The following is a 13172-nucleotide window of genomic DNA, read 5'->3' as shown; positions in this document are numbered from 1 at the left end:
GATGACAGAATGTACGTAGTCTGCAAAGTCCTTGGTTTTCTTGTGATTTTTTTTTTTCTTTTAATGAATAGTCGTGTGGTTAGTTTGCTCGCTGTGTGCTGATATCGCTTGGTGGTCTGTATCATTTTTCTCACTGGCAAGTTTTTCTTCTTCCATAGAGATGTTAGATTTGTGCCAGCTCAGACTCATTTTTTTGACATAAAAGGGCATTGCAGCTGCTGAGCTCAACATTGCAGTCAGCTGGGAAAAAGCAAGCACTCAGGCAAATGAGAGGGCTTGATTCGCTTGAATGGAGGCAGAATTCGTGAAACGAGGCAACTAGCATGGTATATGTGCTGTGTAAGTAGTCTGTTTACGCTGCAATATTCCACTATTGATTTTATCTGTTGTGTTGACATTTAAAATCCTTCTTAATATGTGCTTATAGATTATATTTCCTGATTGACCGCTGTTTTTATGACCAGTTTTCATGCATACCCATAATATTTATTCTAATTTTAATTGGCAAGGTCAAAGCTAGATGGCATATGTTTTTTATTTTTTTTGCTATTTGTGGGGAAATTGTATGTTACAAGGCTTCTTTTTAGGTCCATATTGCTTACTGTGCCACATTAATTTATTGTAAAGCTTTATGAGCTTTTCAGTTCAATCAGGGGTCAGTATTTTCATGATCATAAGAAGATAAGTTGTCAGCTGCTGTATTGGGATTTGGTTCTGATGCCTTCTGGTTAGAATGTATAAAATCGGGTTGTTGTTTGATTTAGATGAGAACATTTCTGTTCAATAGCAAGTTCTCTAGCCCCGGTTCACACTGGTGCGGTGCGAATTGAAAGCAGTACACCGTGCGAATTCACATGTGCGTTTTTTCGATTTGAATTTAGTGCAAATTTGTGAGGGGAGTGGTCACATCTGCAATTTTATTTTCTATAAAAAGTAGGCAAAAAAAAATTGCAGTGATTTGAACACTGGACCTTTTTTGAACTGAGTGAAATTTGCACCGCATATATGTAAACCGCCTTCATTGGAAATAATGCTTTTTTAGATGAAACGAGAATCTATGCTTTTCAGATTGCATCTTATAAGCATAGAATTCACGTAAGTGTGAACCAGTTCTCAAAGGCAAGAACCCCTTTTTTAAATTTGACTAGTAAAGTACAGACGTTTTTTAAAGTGGTTGTAAAGCCTCAAGGTTTTTCGCCCTAATGCATTAAGGTGAAAAACCTTCTGCAATGCAGCTCCCTCCCAGGTTATGAGTAAGCGACCCATAGAGTCGTGAAACGCGTTAACCGTGTCCATGTCTGTTCGATGCACCGTTGTTTGTTTTCTACGAATGGGAATAAATACTTCAAGTTTATCTACCTTTTGAGTGCGGTCACTTGTTCTCTTTGGATATCTGATCACTGGACGGCGGATCCGACCAGCACCTGGGTGCCTTTGCCTCGCCTGAGCAGCTTTTTCTGTGTTGTTTGTATCATCCCTCCCAGACACCACCCTTTCTCTTACCTGAGCCCGATCCAACCCAGCGATGTGCATGAGCGCAGCGGTTCCAGCTGCTTTCTCTCTCTTCCTTGGACAGATTGATAAAAGCATGAGCCATTGGCTCTTGCTGCTGTCATCAAATCCAGTGACACAGGAGCAGAGGGCGGGGCCGAGTCCCCGCTGTCTGTATCAATGGGCGTAGCAGTGGGAATTTGGAGCGAGCCCACATGGGTGACCCAGGGAAAGCAGCTTTCTGTGGGGGCTCCCGATGAAGAGGAGGGGCCTGGGGCTCCGGCTGGGCACCCCAGAAGAAGAGGATCGGGGCTGCTCTGTGCAAAACGATTGTACAGAGCAGGTAAGTATAGGCATGTTTGTTAATTTTAGAGAAGGGGAAAAAAAAACAGGGTTTACAACCCCTTTTACGAAGGCATGCTGTAATTTCTTTCTAATTCTTTGGAGGCAAGACCTTGTTTTCTTGACCTGAAAGCTGACTAGTTATCCTAGAAAAAGTAGGCCCAGACCTGGATAAAGCTTCACAAAACGTAGAAGCTAGCAACTATAATCCAACTCTTGCAATTCTCAGACTTTACAGCAGTCCTATACAAACATGGACTAGTTGATGCCCCTATAACTCATTGAAACAATGCATAGATGTATTGGTACCCCTAGAAAAGGTTCTAAATAATTGGATCATAAATTATATTTCAAACTGTTTTACATAATTACTATAACACTTGTCTTTATTCGTCTAATCAGTCAGTCAGCCTATTAAAAAAATAGAAAAAGTAGTCATTCTGCTGTGAAGTAGTATTGTGCGCACCACACCGAACATGTTCCTGTGACTACAGTTGCAAGTCTTAGGAAGGTTACCCAACTTCTTCTCTATATATGGCCAGAAGAGGAAAATCAACCACAGGTTGAAAAGAAGGATAATGAGAATGGTAGACCAATGGCCAAAGAAAATTTCAATGCTGAAGATGCTAGCAGAACTCCAAGGTCTAAGTAGATTAGTGTCTGATTGCACAATCTTTCGTGTTTTGAATGAGGGGGTTCAAAGAAAAACACAGAAGGACTCAACTGTTGAAGGAAAAACCTAAAAAAATCAAAACTGGAATTTGCTATATTGACAAGTCACAATGCTCATAAGAGAACATTCTTTGGACAGATGAGACAAAACTGGAGCTTTTTGGCAAGTCGCATCAGCTCTATGTTCATAGATAAAATAAATGGAGCTTTCAATAAAAAAACACTGTACTTACGGTGAAACATGGAAGAAGCTTGGGCTGCTTTACTATGTCTGGCAATGGGTGCCCTTAATCTCTGCAAGACTGTCAAGAAATTCTGGAGTGAAACAAACTGCTTTAGTGCCATAAAGCTCTGTCACAGCTCATAGGTCCTTGAACAGGATAACTGGATAATGACCCAAAACAGCTAAAATAACAAAACATGGGGCTGTTCTGAAGTGGCTTTCTATGAGCCCTGATCTGAATCCTATCAAACATCCAAGGAAAGAGCTGAAACATGCTATCTGTAAACGGCACCTTTCCAACCTGAGACAGCTGAAACAGTATACTTAACTCTTTGGCGCCAACAGTACGTATATATTCTCTATCGATGGGTGGGCCTCAATGCAGAGCAGCTGCATATATGTGGCCCTGTGTAAACTACCGTTCTGAGAGTACGTTCTGTGCACACTCCCAGCTCAGTAGCCAGCGGAGATCAGTAAGCTGCTGCTGATCATGTGATCTCAGCGGTCACAGAACCAAAATGCCTGCTGGGAGGCGCTGGCACTAAAGGGTTAAGAAGACTGGGACAAACTACCTCTTGGCAGGTACAGAAGTATCCTTGAGAGCCACAAAACCTCTTATGCAGCCATTGCCTCTCAGGTTGTGCAATACAAGGTATAGGATTAAAAGAGAAATGCAGGGATTAAAAAAAAAAAAAATACAAATTCACTTTGTGGGCTGCCATTTGCGCGTTTGTTGTCAACTGAAAATAAGCTAATGCTCCCTTTAAAGTGACAAGCCTACCGCTTTTTTTAAAACTTGCCTTTTGCCGCAATAGCATTGCCTGCTGATCGCGACAGAATTGTAATACGTTTACGGTGTCATTAAAGGATGACCCCAAAAAGCGCGTTGAGTGTTCTTCAGCGATTTTGGGATTGTGGCAGAAATTCAGGCGATTCTGCCCAGGATCCCAAATTGTGAGATTTGAATGAGGCCCAAAGCCAGACTTCATAAAGAGAATCAAGCCCCCCCCCCCCCCCCCCACGCAGCTTAAAAAAAAAAGAATAAAAAATGGCTCCGGATTCAATACTCAGCCTCTCTCAAGACTTAAGCCCCGTACACACGTACCGATTGTCGGCCGTAAATATTCGGCCGATGACCGATCGGCCGATTGTAGGCTTGACAGTATGATGCTTCCGACAGCGCATTTTCGGCCGAAGAGAATATGTCGTGCAGGCATTAAAATTTTTGTTGGCCAACACCAGAACGGCCGATTGTTCGCCAGTCAGTACAGATTTCGGCCGACAGATTAGCAAGACTGGGCATGCTCAGAAAAGAAAAAAGACAAGGAAAGTTAACCATCACATGACATCACTTCTGCAGTCGGCTGTTGTTGGCCGACAAAATTCATGTGCAGTCTTTTGCAGTTTTCAGCCGACAGGACAGCACCAGACAAAAGACGGCTGATCGTTCGGCCGACATTCGGTACGTGTGTACAGGGCTTTACCTGAGCCCCCTCTCAATTTAGCGATGTCCACAAGAGCCTTGTCTCTGTCCATGAGAAACTCGCACTCTTAGCTATTGTCAGCAGCGGGAGCCATTGGTGTGTGTGATGCTCTGTGTGTCCGTGTGTGAATGGACACGCAGAGCAGCAGCTCGGCTCGAGTGCTCCCACAGCAAGCTGCTTGCTGTTGGGAACCCGACAGGAGGGAGAAGCCAGAAGCAACAGTGTGGGACCCGAGAACAGGAGGATCCGAGCCACTCTGTGCAAAACCACTGCACAGAGCAGATAAGTATAACATGTTTATTATTTTAATGAAAAAAAAAAATGAAAGCTTTACAATTTTTATTTGAACAAAATGAAGTTCGAAGCAAATTGTCTGTCTACCATGCACAGCTGCACCAGATTTTGCACTCTCCAGTTTTAGTAAATCAACCCCCAAGTGTCATTCAACCAACTTGCTGTGAGTCCAAGGCATCAGTCCATCACTCCTCCAACCTGGACCCTTCCAAGAATGCTGCAGAAAGCTCTCTGCAGCACTTATATTTCACCCATAACCAGAGAAAGAAGAGGACTTGTGACATTATTATTGCGTCCTGAAGTTTACATTCAAAATTTTTTATTCCTATCCGCATAGAAAAAACAAACAGCCACATGGCAACAATGACACATTGTCAAGAGCAACACATGTAGCAAAGTTCAGAAACCATAAGATTGTAATTATAACAATATAGGCATTTGGTTGCATGCCTAAATTGAATAGCAAGAACCACAAACCGTAACCCAAAAATGCATGGTAGCACAGATTGTAATTCTCAGTACTGCTACAGAACATGTTGTATACCAAGGTGTAACGAACAGGACACCCCTGTACTGGGTACCTCTGTTGACGGATGCTCCTAGTGCTTCCCGAGGGCTCCAAGCACTCCACCACACACCGTAACCACTTCAGACCCCACGAACCGCCGCAGCTTGGTTAGGGTCTCGCCGTCTCCTACCCACCCTGGACCTTTGACAAGGCTCCAGGTTCCTGTGGGTGAACCTCTCTTTCCTCCTTAGAGTGCAGGAGAACAAGCTCTACACAAGCTCTTACAAGAGCTTAGTGATTATCTAAGGGAGTATGAAAGACCATAGCAATCCCTTGCAGCATATTCCCCCAATAAGAGACAGGACTCTAGATTGAGGGTGAAGTAACTCTAGAACAACTTTATTGAACAAGACGTATATACAGTTTTCACCCACAAGGTTACCGCTTAGGTGGACCTTGTTGAAGACTGGACGTGATATTCACAATCCAATAGGAACAGAGTTTTACACTCTCATACAATGTACACAAAAATATACAATGTGGGACAATTCCCCCTTAGTATGCAATCCACATACCTAATGTACATCCGATAATACGTTTCTCTTAAGGCAGACAGACAGAACAATGTGAGGTCATTAACACTTAACAATGAGACAGGGCAATCCACATTCCCTCCCAATACACAAACAAAAGGAAAACCTGTCTGACATTGAAAGATATGTAATATACACAGAATTTAGGATTTACAGATTTCATGGCAAATGGGAATACATCTTCATATTTCTATATGGAGATATTGCTGGCAAATATGACCATCCCATCTGAAGCAATTCAAACCATTATCTGTTTTTAACTTCCAGTGACGGCGAGTACTGTCACACAAGGCATTCGAAAAGTATTCCTGAAAGAGTATCATTGGTCATTATTGATATCACATCAACAAAGACAGTATAATGAGTATTAAAAGGGCACAACAAGGAGTCCAAGAAGAGGAGGAAGAAGGAAAGAAGATGAAGGTCAGAAGAAATACAAAAAATACAAGGAGACCTAGGTTAGAGAGGAGGTCGGTGTCATAAGAGACGAGTTCCGCTGTTGTACCACCCCAGGAGTCAAGGACAAAGGCACATGTATATAGTTCGCCCAAGGCTCCCAGGTCTGGTCAAACAGCCTACTTTGATCATTAATAATCCCTGCAATCTTTTCATGGACCATGATCCAAGAGATTTTATGTTTCAACCGTCTAAACGATACTGAGGTTGTCTTCCTTGCTCCTGCTATAATAATCTTAACTGCTAGCAAAATAAAGAAAATTGGGCGTTTCAGTGGGCCTGGCTATCCCAAAGGTGAGTCAATAACCATTTGCCTCCTAGGCACTTTCACATTTTAAATGAAAATTGCACTGTCATGCAATGCTGTATTCAAATTACATTTTTTATCATTTTTATTCACACAAATATAGCTTTCTTTTGGCGGTATTTAATCACTGCTGGGTTTTATTTTTACTAAAAAAAAAAAAAAAAAAAGGAAAAAGACCGAAATTTTTTAATTTAAAAAAAAAAAACAGTTTTTCTTAGTTTCGGTCAATAAATTTTGAGAATAATGTAATTTTTTTTCCTTCACTGATGTGCGCTGATGAGGTGGCACTGATAGGTGACACTGATGGGCAGCACAGAGGAGCAGACACTGGCAAGCACTGACTGGCATCACTAATGGGCACTAATTGGGGGCACTGATTGGTGGCACTGATGGGCACTGCTGGGGCTTTACTGTAATCAGGGCACTGATTATCAGTGCCCTGATTACCTGTCCTGGTCACCGCTTCGAGAAGGAGCCCCTGATTTGCTCTCCTCGCCACACACTCTGACAGTGGAAAGCGCGGAGCGTCGATAAACGTCACTTCCTCATTTACATATGACTGGATTGTGATTGGTCACAGCCAATTACATGGGTAAAGAGCCACGTCATTGGCTGTTTACCAAGACCAGGGGGCACGCCGTGTCCTAGGGACAGGGCGCGATCGAGATAGGGGCCATTCTGGGGCACCGTCGTATGATGTCCCACAACAAGAGCCACACCGATCCGCCGTCATTTGACAGTGGGCGTGCAGAATGTGCTTAAGTAAATATAAACAGGGTTGTTCAATACAGCCCTGTTCTTTTCTGGAGCATCAAAAAAGCCAGATTCCAGTAGGTCCTGATTTTGGGACACTCCCACCAAATGTGAAGCAAGAAGCCGCGCAGATTACAGTCCCTGAAGCATTCTGCGATGGCTGTGTTATACATCCTGGCCAGGCGTGCAGGGACTAGATACCATCTGGTCAGTACTTTCAAACCAGCTTCTATCAAAGAAAAGTTCAGGATGGCTTTGTAGGAAGTTTGAAGTCTGGAACACCAAGACTCCAAGTCTTCAGTACATTCAAAGTCCCTCTCCCTGTCCAACATGTATGGTTGCTTCTGAGATGGAGTGAGCAGCAACTTGTATAACAAGGATATACCCCCCCCCCCAGAGCACTGATCTTTTAGTACACCATTGCTCATACGTTGTTATAGCAGAGGGATCCCCCGAGGGCCATACTGACTGCAAAAAATGGGCTATTTGATAAAAACGAAATCGTTCCGTTGGAGGCATCTCCAGGACCGAGGAACAATGGGAGAGGGTAAAGGGGCCATCAGGAGTAAAAAAAAAATGATCAATGCGATCTAGACTCTTATCCGTCCACCACCTAAACACCCTAATGTCCATACCGTGAGGAAAATCAGGGTTATGAAATATGAGCTAGGGGGGTGAATGTGGAGGTCTGCAAAGGACTAGAGTGTGATCTATCCCATATAGCAAAAGATTGGGAGACTGCATTAAGGGCCTCTCTTTGAGAGGGCGCCATAGGAGGAAATCAGTCGTGAAGAATGGAATAGCCCGACGTTCCATTTGAATGCGGCGAGAGTAAACAGTCGACAGTTGCATTATTTGCGCTGCCTTATAATAGGTGTAGATATCGGGAACACCAAAACCCCTCTTTGATCGGGGAGCGAACAAAGTGGAGCGGGCCAAACAAAGTGGAGCAGGCCAATCTATGGCTTTTACTGCCCCATATAAATTTTAACACTTTAGCCTGAAAGCAGAAAAGGTCCACCCTAGAGACCCTTACCGGTTAAGACCTGAAGAAATATAAAAGTTTAGATAATTTTAATTGCATGAATTCTACCAAGCCATGAGATCATACAAGGCCCAACTAGAAAGTAGCTGCTCCAGGCACCTAAAACAGGAAGGATAATTCACCTCATATAAGGACGAGTATGAAGGGGAGATCTTAATCCCTAAATATGGAGGAGCTACCTCATGCCAATGAAATGGATTCCCAAATACGTGAGAGTAGTGAGTCAGATACATTAATATTCATAGCAGAAGATTTTCTCATTCACTCTGAGCCCAGTGATCTGAAGAATGTTCGGGAGTGAGGTAAGGGGTAGGTTACAAATGATAGCATATCATATGCAAATAATGCACATCTATGTGTATTGGGACCACATAGCACTCCTTTTAATCAGGTTATCCAGTATCTCGATGGCCACAGTTTTGATCGCGATAGCGAAGAGCGGTGGGTATAGTGGGCACCCCTGTCGCATACCGCCTTTAATTGTGATGGGATCAGAATGGTATCCTGATAGTTTAAACCCTGGCTTGTGTGCAAGAGTATAGTGATCCCAGTATACATAAGAGAGGACCAAAGCCCCAGGTCTCTAAGACCTGAAACATGCACGTCCAGTCAAAAGCCTTCTGCAAGTCCAAGGCTAGGAGGAGTCCCTCTTGAGAGATGCCCCCAGCCCATCCCGACCGCAGAAGCGCGATAACGCCCACTGCTCTTCTAATCTGATCTGGCCCCTGGCGACCCGGGATGAAGCCCACTTGATCCCTATGTACATAGGAGCTGATAAAGGATGACAGTCTGTTAGCCAATACTTTGGTAAACGGTTTAAGATCCTTATCTATTAGGGAGATGGGTCGGTAGTTTTCAACCTCCCCCTGTATCCTTATTAGGGTTCGAAATTACAGATATATATATATAATATGCCATATGGGAGTTGGGATCTAAAGCGGCCCCATCCCGTAAAGGATTAAAATACAGAACCAAATGGGGAATCAAAAATTCTTGAAACTTGCAGTAGTAGAGAGCCAGAAAACCATCCAGTCCCAGAGCAGAACCCGTCTTTGTGGATTTAATAGCCGCTATAATCTCCTGTCATGTGAAAAGGGTCTCCATGTGCCCTCCATGCTTCGCAGAGATCTTGGGAATTGAGAATCCTCCCCACCCAGGAGTTTATATAGGGAGGCATAGATGCCTCTGAAGTCTTCCAACTCCTTTATGAGAGTTTTGTGAATACGTGCCATTTGAGCATCACACCCTGGGCACTGCAAAAGTTCACACGCGTGGGTTTAATCTTTGCGCCAACAGTGTCCCTATCCTGTCTTTGTGCATGTAAAATTTAGTAGAGGCTCAACGCATACTCTTTTCGGACTTTGTTATTAAGGCCAGATTCCGTTCCAGCCAGATTTGATCAATACGCTGAAGTAGCAAGTTGTCCGGGGTACGCTGATGATGTCTAAGCAGCAATTGTAACTCCTCGTCAAGAGCTTGATTTTTTTGTGTGGTTTGGTGAAGCTGGGAAGATAACTGAATCAATTTTCTACGTACAATAGCTTTATGTGCTGCCCAAACCGTTACTTGGGAAACCTCCTCCGTTAAGTTTTCACTAAAAAAATGTTTCAGAATGATTCGAATGTCCTCACACCAGCTGGAATCTGCCAAAAGAGATTAGTTGAGCCTTTACTGTTGGGAACGCAGGGGGACCGATAGCGCTGACAATGTTACGGTAACCGTAGAGTGGTTCAAACACGCTACAGCCTTAATGAAAGTCTTATGAATACTGGGCAACAGAGGATGAGACAAAAATATGGTCAATATGCGAATACGTGGAATGTGTCGCTGAGAAAAAAGTATAATCTTTCATAACAAGATGTGATTCATGCTACGCATCAGTGCTCCAGAATCATCCACCGCACCCCTGTGAAATTGACACACTCCGTAAAAGCTGGCTGCCATTACAGCAGCAAACAGGCACTCTTGTAGATCCGCCATCTGTTGTGGGAAAGGCTGTTCAGCAACTCGCACCATCCAAATGTAGCTGTGGTAAATAACTCACTGGGAGCCAGATGAAGTCTCCGTAGTGAAGTATTTACTGGATGTGTATGTTAAAAGCCAAAATAAAACCATAGGACAATGGTTGCCACTACCAACCTGGTATCAGACAGTGGCTTGACGTCGGCACTAGTGTCTCCTCCCCAACGCATTTCATCCAATAGGAGGTTATCAAGGGGTTCTCTAGTGTCAGATATCAAACTAGTTTATATAGCCTATCAAAACTTCTCAAATCACGGTCTCCAGATAAAAAAAGAAAAAGCAGGATTTAGACAAAGTTAAAGAAAAAGGAGGATAAGAAAGTGTATATGCACAAACACCACAGCCAGAGGCCAAAAAAAATGACCAGACGTTGGGGCAAAAGTTTTCGCCCCAAGCCGGCGTGGCGTGAAAATCAGGTAAAAAGCCTGAATCAGGGAGTCGGCTCAAGGGAGTGCGCACGACCACCCGTCCGGGCCTGAGCTCGAGTAAGCATATACAACATGGAACAGTGGAAACCCATTCGGTATTAAATGCCACAAATAAAACTATTATGTCCTCGACATTGTGTCTGTCGGGCAAATGGCCCCACCTGCAGAGGCCATTCTAAACTAAAACAAAAAAAAAAGGGGTTCAAATTGAGTTCTGCTGCAGTGGAAACCTCTTCAAGTGCCATAAATGAGGCCATGCAACCCAGTAGAAGAACACAAACATCATGGGGTAGGACTGCAGGAAAACATAATACAAAAACCAAAAGTATACAGTGTCACATGAAAATAGGGTATCCAAGCAGGAAGCAAAAAACAAAAACGAGTAGTTGAGAAGGGACACGAAAGTACCATGAACTTTTGAAGGTGTAGCCCATGAAGGCTTCAAAAGTCACCGGTATCAATGGTAAAGAATAGAAGGTACAACTTTTCGCCAGCAGAGACCAACAGGATTTTCAAGGAGGGTCGGGACAGCCGAGAGCGACCAGAGGAAGCTTGGTGCAACAACGGGGAAAGCAGGCGGGTTGAACCTCCAGGGCAGACCAGGCCAGTGGAAGAGTAGGACCCTACAGCAGGGCCATCCCAAGAAATGAGTCCAAGCCGTACCAATAGGGCTTCCCCCTCCACAAAGGAGGAAAAATAGTGCTGTTGGAGTAGGTAAAGCACAAACGGAAGGGGAATGCCCATCTGTAATTTTATTGTCTTGCATGTGAGGACCGCCAGCAAGAGTTTCAGGGTTCTGCGTTTCTGCGTCCTAAACTGAGGAATTTCCCCAAACACTTGGATGTTATGACCCAGGTGAGATAGGGTGGAAACTTCTCTAGCTTTGTGCATCACTAGCTCCTTTGTGGTATAATAGTGAGGCTTGACTATTATGTCCCATGGAGGACCCTCCGGGCGCTGGGGGTGCAGGGCCAAGATCCAATCGGTGAGAAGGCAGGTCAGGGAGAAGATCTTTTATAAGCATATGAACAGCGGCATTCACATCCTTCACTGACTCTGGCAGGCCCCGTATACGGAAATTATATCTCTGATCGATTCTCCACGTCATCGATCTTTACCAGGGCTTGATCTAGTTGTTGAAGGCTCTCAATGCATGCTATATTTTGATTAGTGCGACAGTCTCATCCAGCTTGGTCTCAATATGATCCATCCAAGTCCCCAGGCCCTGCAGGTCTGCTTTAATAGTAAGTAAGTAGTAGTAATCTGCTGCACAGTTTTGGCCAACCACTGATGGAACGGTGCAGAAAATCTTGTGAACCAAGTCTGCTGATCCATGTCTTCCCCAGAGGGAGAGCTGTGTATCGAGTCTGATACCACTGGGCTAGCTGGTGAGGGCAAGGGCTGTGACAACAGCAAATCGTCCAGGGTCTGTTCAATTAAAGATTCAGTGGAAGCAGGAGATGTACTGACCTGGGCTGGGATGCTGGCTCAGGACTGTCCTGAGATGCAGCCAGTGCCTGCAGTGAGGTCAGATGAGCAGGCTCCATTTGGCAGCTGAGGTGGAGGGGCGGACGGCATTTTGGCAGAGGCCGCTGAGGATGGAGTCATCGGTGGCAGGTGAAAACTGTCCCTACGACTGCTCTCTCCTGTCATGCACTATTGCAGGCACCTTCCAGGAACTGTGGCAGCTCAAGACACCGGGAAGAGAAGCTTTGGGATTTCCGTGCAGAGCAAGTAACGGCCGGCTAGGTGCACGGTTCCAGGGCTAAGCGGCCATCTTGAATCCGCTTGCATGCACTTATTTATATTAATATATATGATTTATATAGCGCCAACAGTTTGTGCAGCGCTTTACAACATTAGGGCAAACAGTACTGATACAGTTCCATATAGGAGCAATCCGAGGGCCCTGCTCGTTAGAGTTTACAATCTAGAAGGGAGGGTCAAGTGATACAAAAGGACTGTGGGGGATATCACCAGGCTAGACCAAAGCAACCAGGAAAGAAGGTCTGTACAAAGATTTTTTTTTTTTTTTCAAATGTTATGTGCGTGTTTTTTTTGAGGGGAGAAGGAAAACTGAAGGGAGGGCTGGCAAGACACAGGATGTACTTTAAAGTTATGCTAAGCACACACTGGTAAATTTACATTGTCCCTTTTATCTCCAGTGTATGGACGATGGCTCTGTAATTATTAAAAAAAATAAAATAAAATCCAAGTACCTTTTTTTTTTCCTTATCGTTATACAGCTGTCGTATAACCCAGATCTTGGGTTCCCTGTCTGCGGGGAACCCTAACCAGGAGGAGCTTCTTGTCTTCTGCTGCTGGTCATATGTTCAAAATAAATAAAATCAGCCTTTGGAATACACAGTATATAAATATATATTAGATTTTTTTATTTTTTTTTATTTTGTGGAAATAACATGGTGTGGTGGAATTCTGTCAGTCACAGGCTGTGTCACGCCCCCTCCAGCCTGTGTCTTAGATTAAGAAGGTGAAGCCACCATTAATTTACATGTAATATTATCCCTCCCCCATTATCCACTTAAGCCCCGGA

At 44.1% G+C, this 13172-nt stretch overlaps 1 protein-coding gene across 1 annotated transcript in view; it reads left to right on the top strand.

Annotated features, from left to right (window-relative positions):
* Nucleotides 1–213: 213 nt before the first annotated feature.
* MFAP3L (microfibril associated protein 3 like) overlaps nucleotides 214–13172 on the top strand; it is a 50745-nt gene continuing 37786 nt past the window's right edge. The window contains exon 1 of the mRNA XM_082243990.1: nucleotides 214–339. The gene's annotated coding sequence lies outside the window, so the exon portion shown is untranslated. The remainder of the gene's footprint in view (nucleotides 340–13172) is intronic.

Source organism: Pelophylax lessonae (assembly GCF_965119305.1).
Source record: "Pelophylax lessonae genome assembly, chromosome: 1".
NCBI classification, from domain to species: domain Eukaryota; kingdom Metazoa; phylum Chordata; class Amphibia; order Anura; family Ranidae; genus Pelophylax; species Pelophylax lessonae.
The sequence above is the reverse complement of the archived record's forward strand: the minus strand, read 5'-3'. Positions and strand labels throughout refer to the sequence as shown.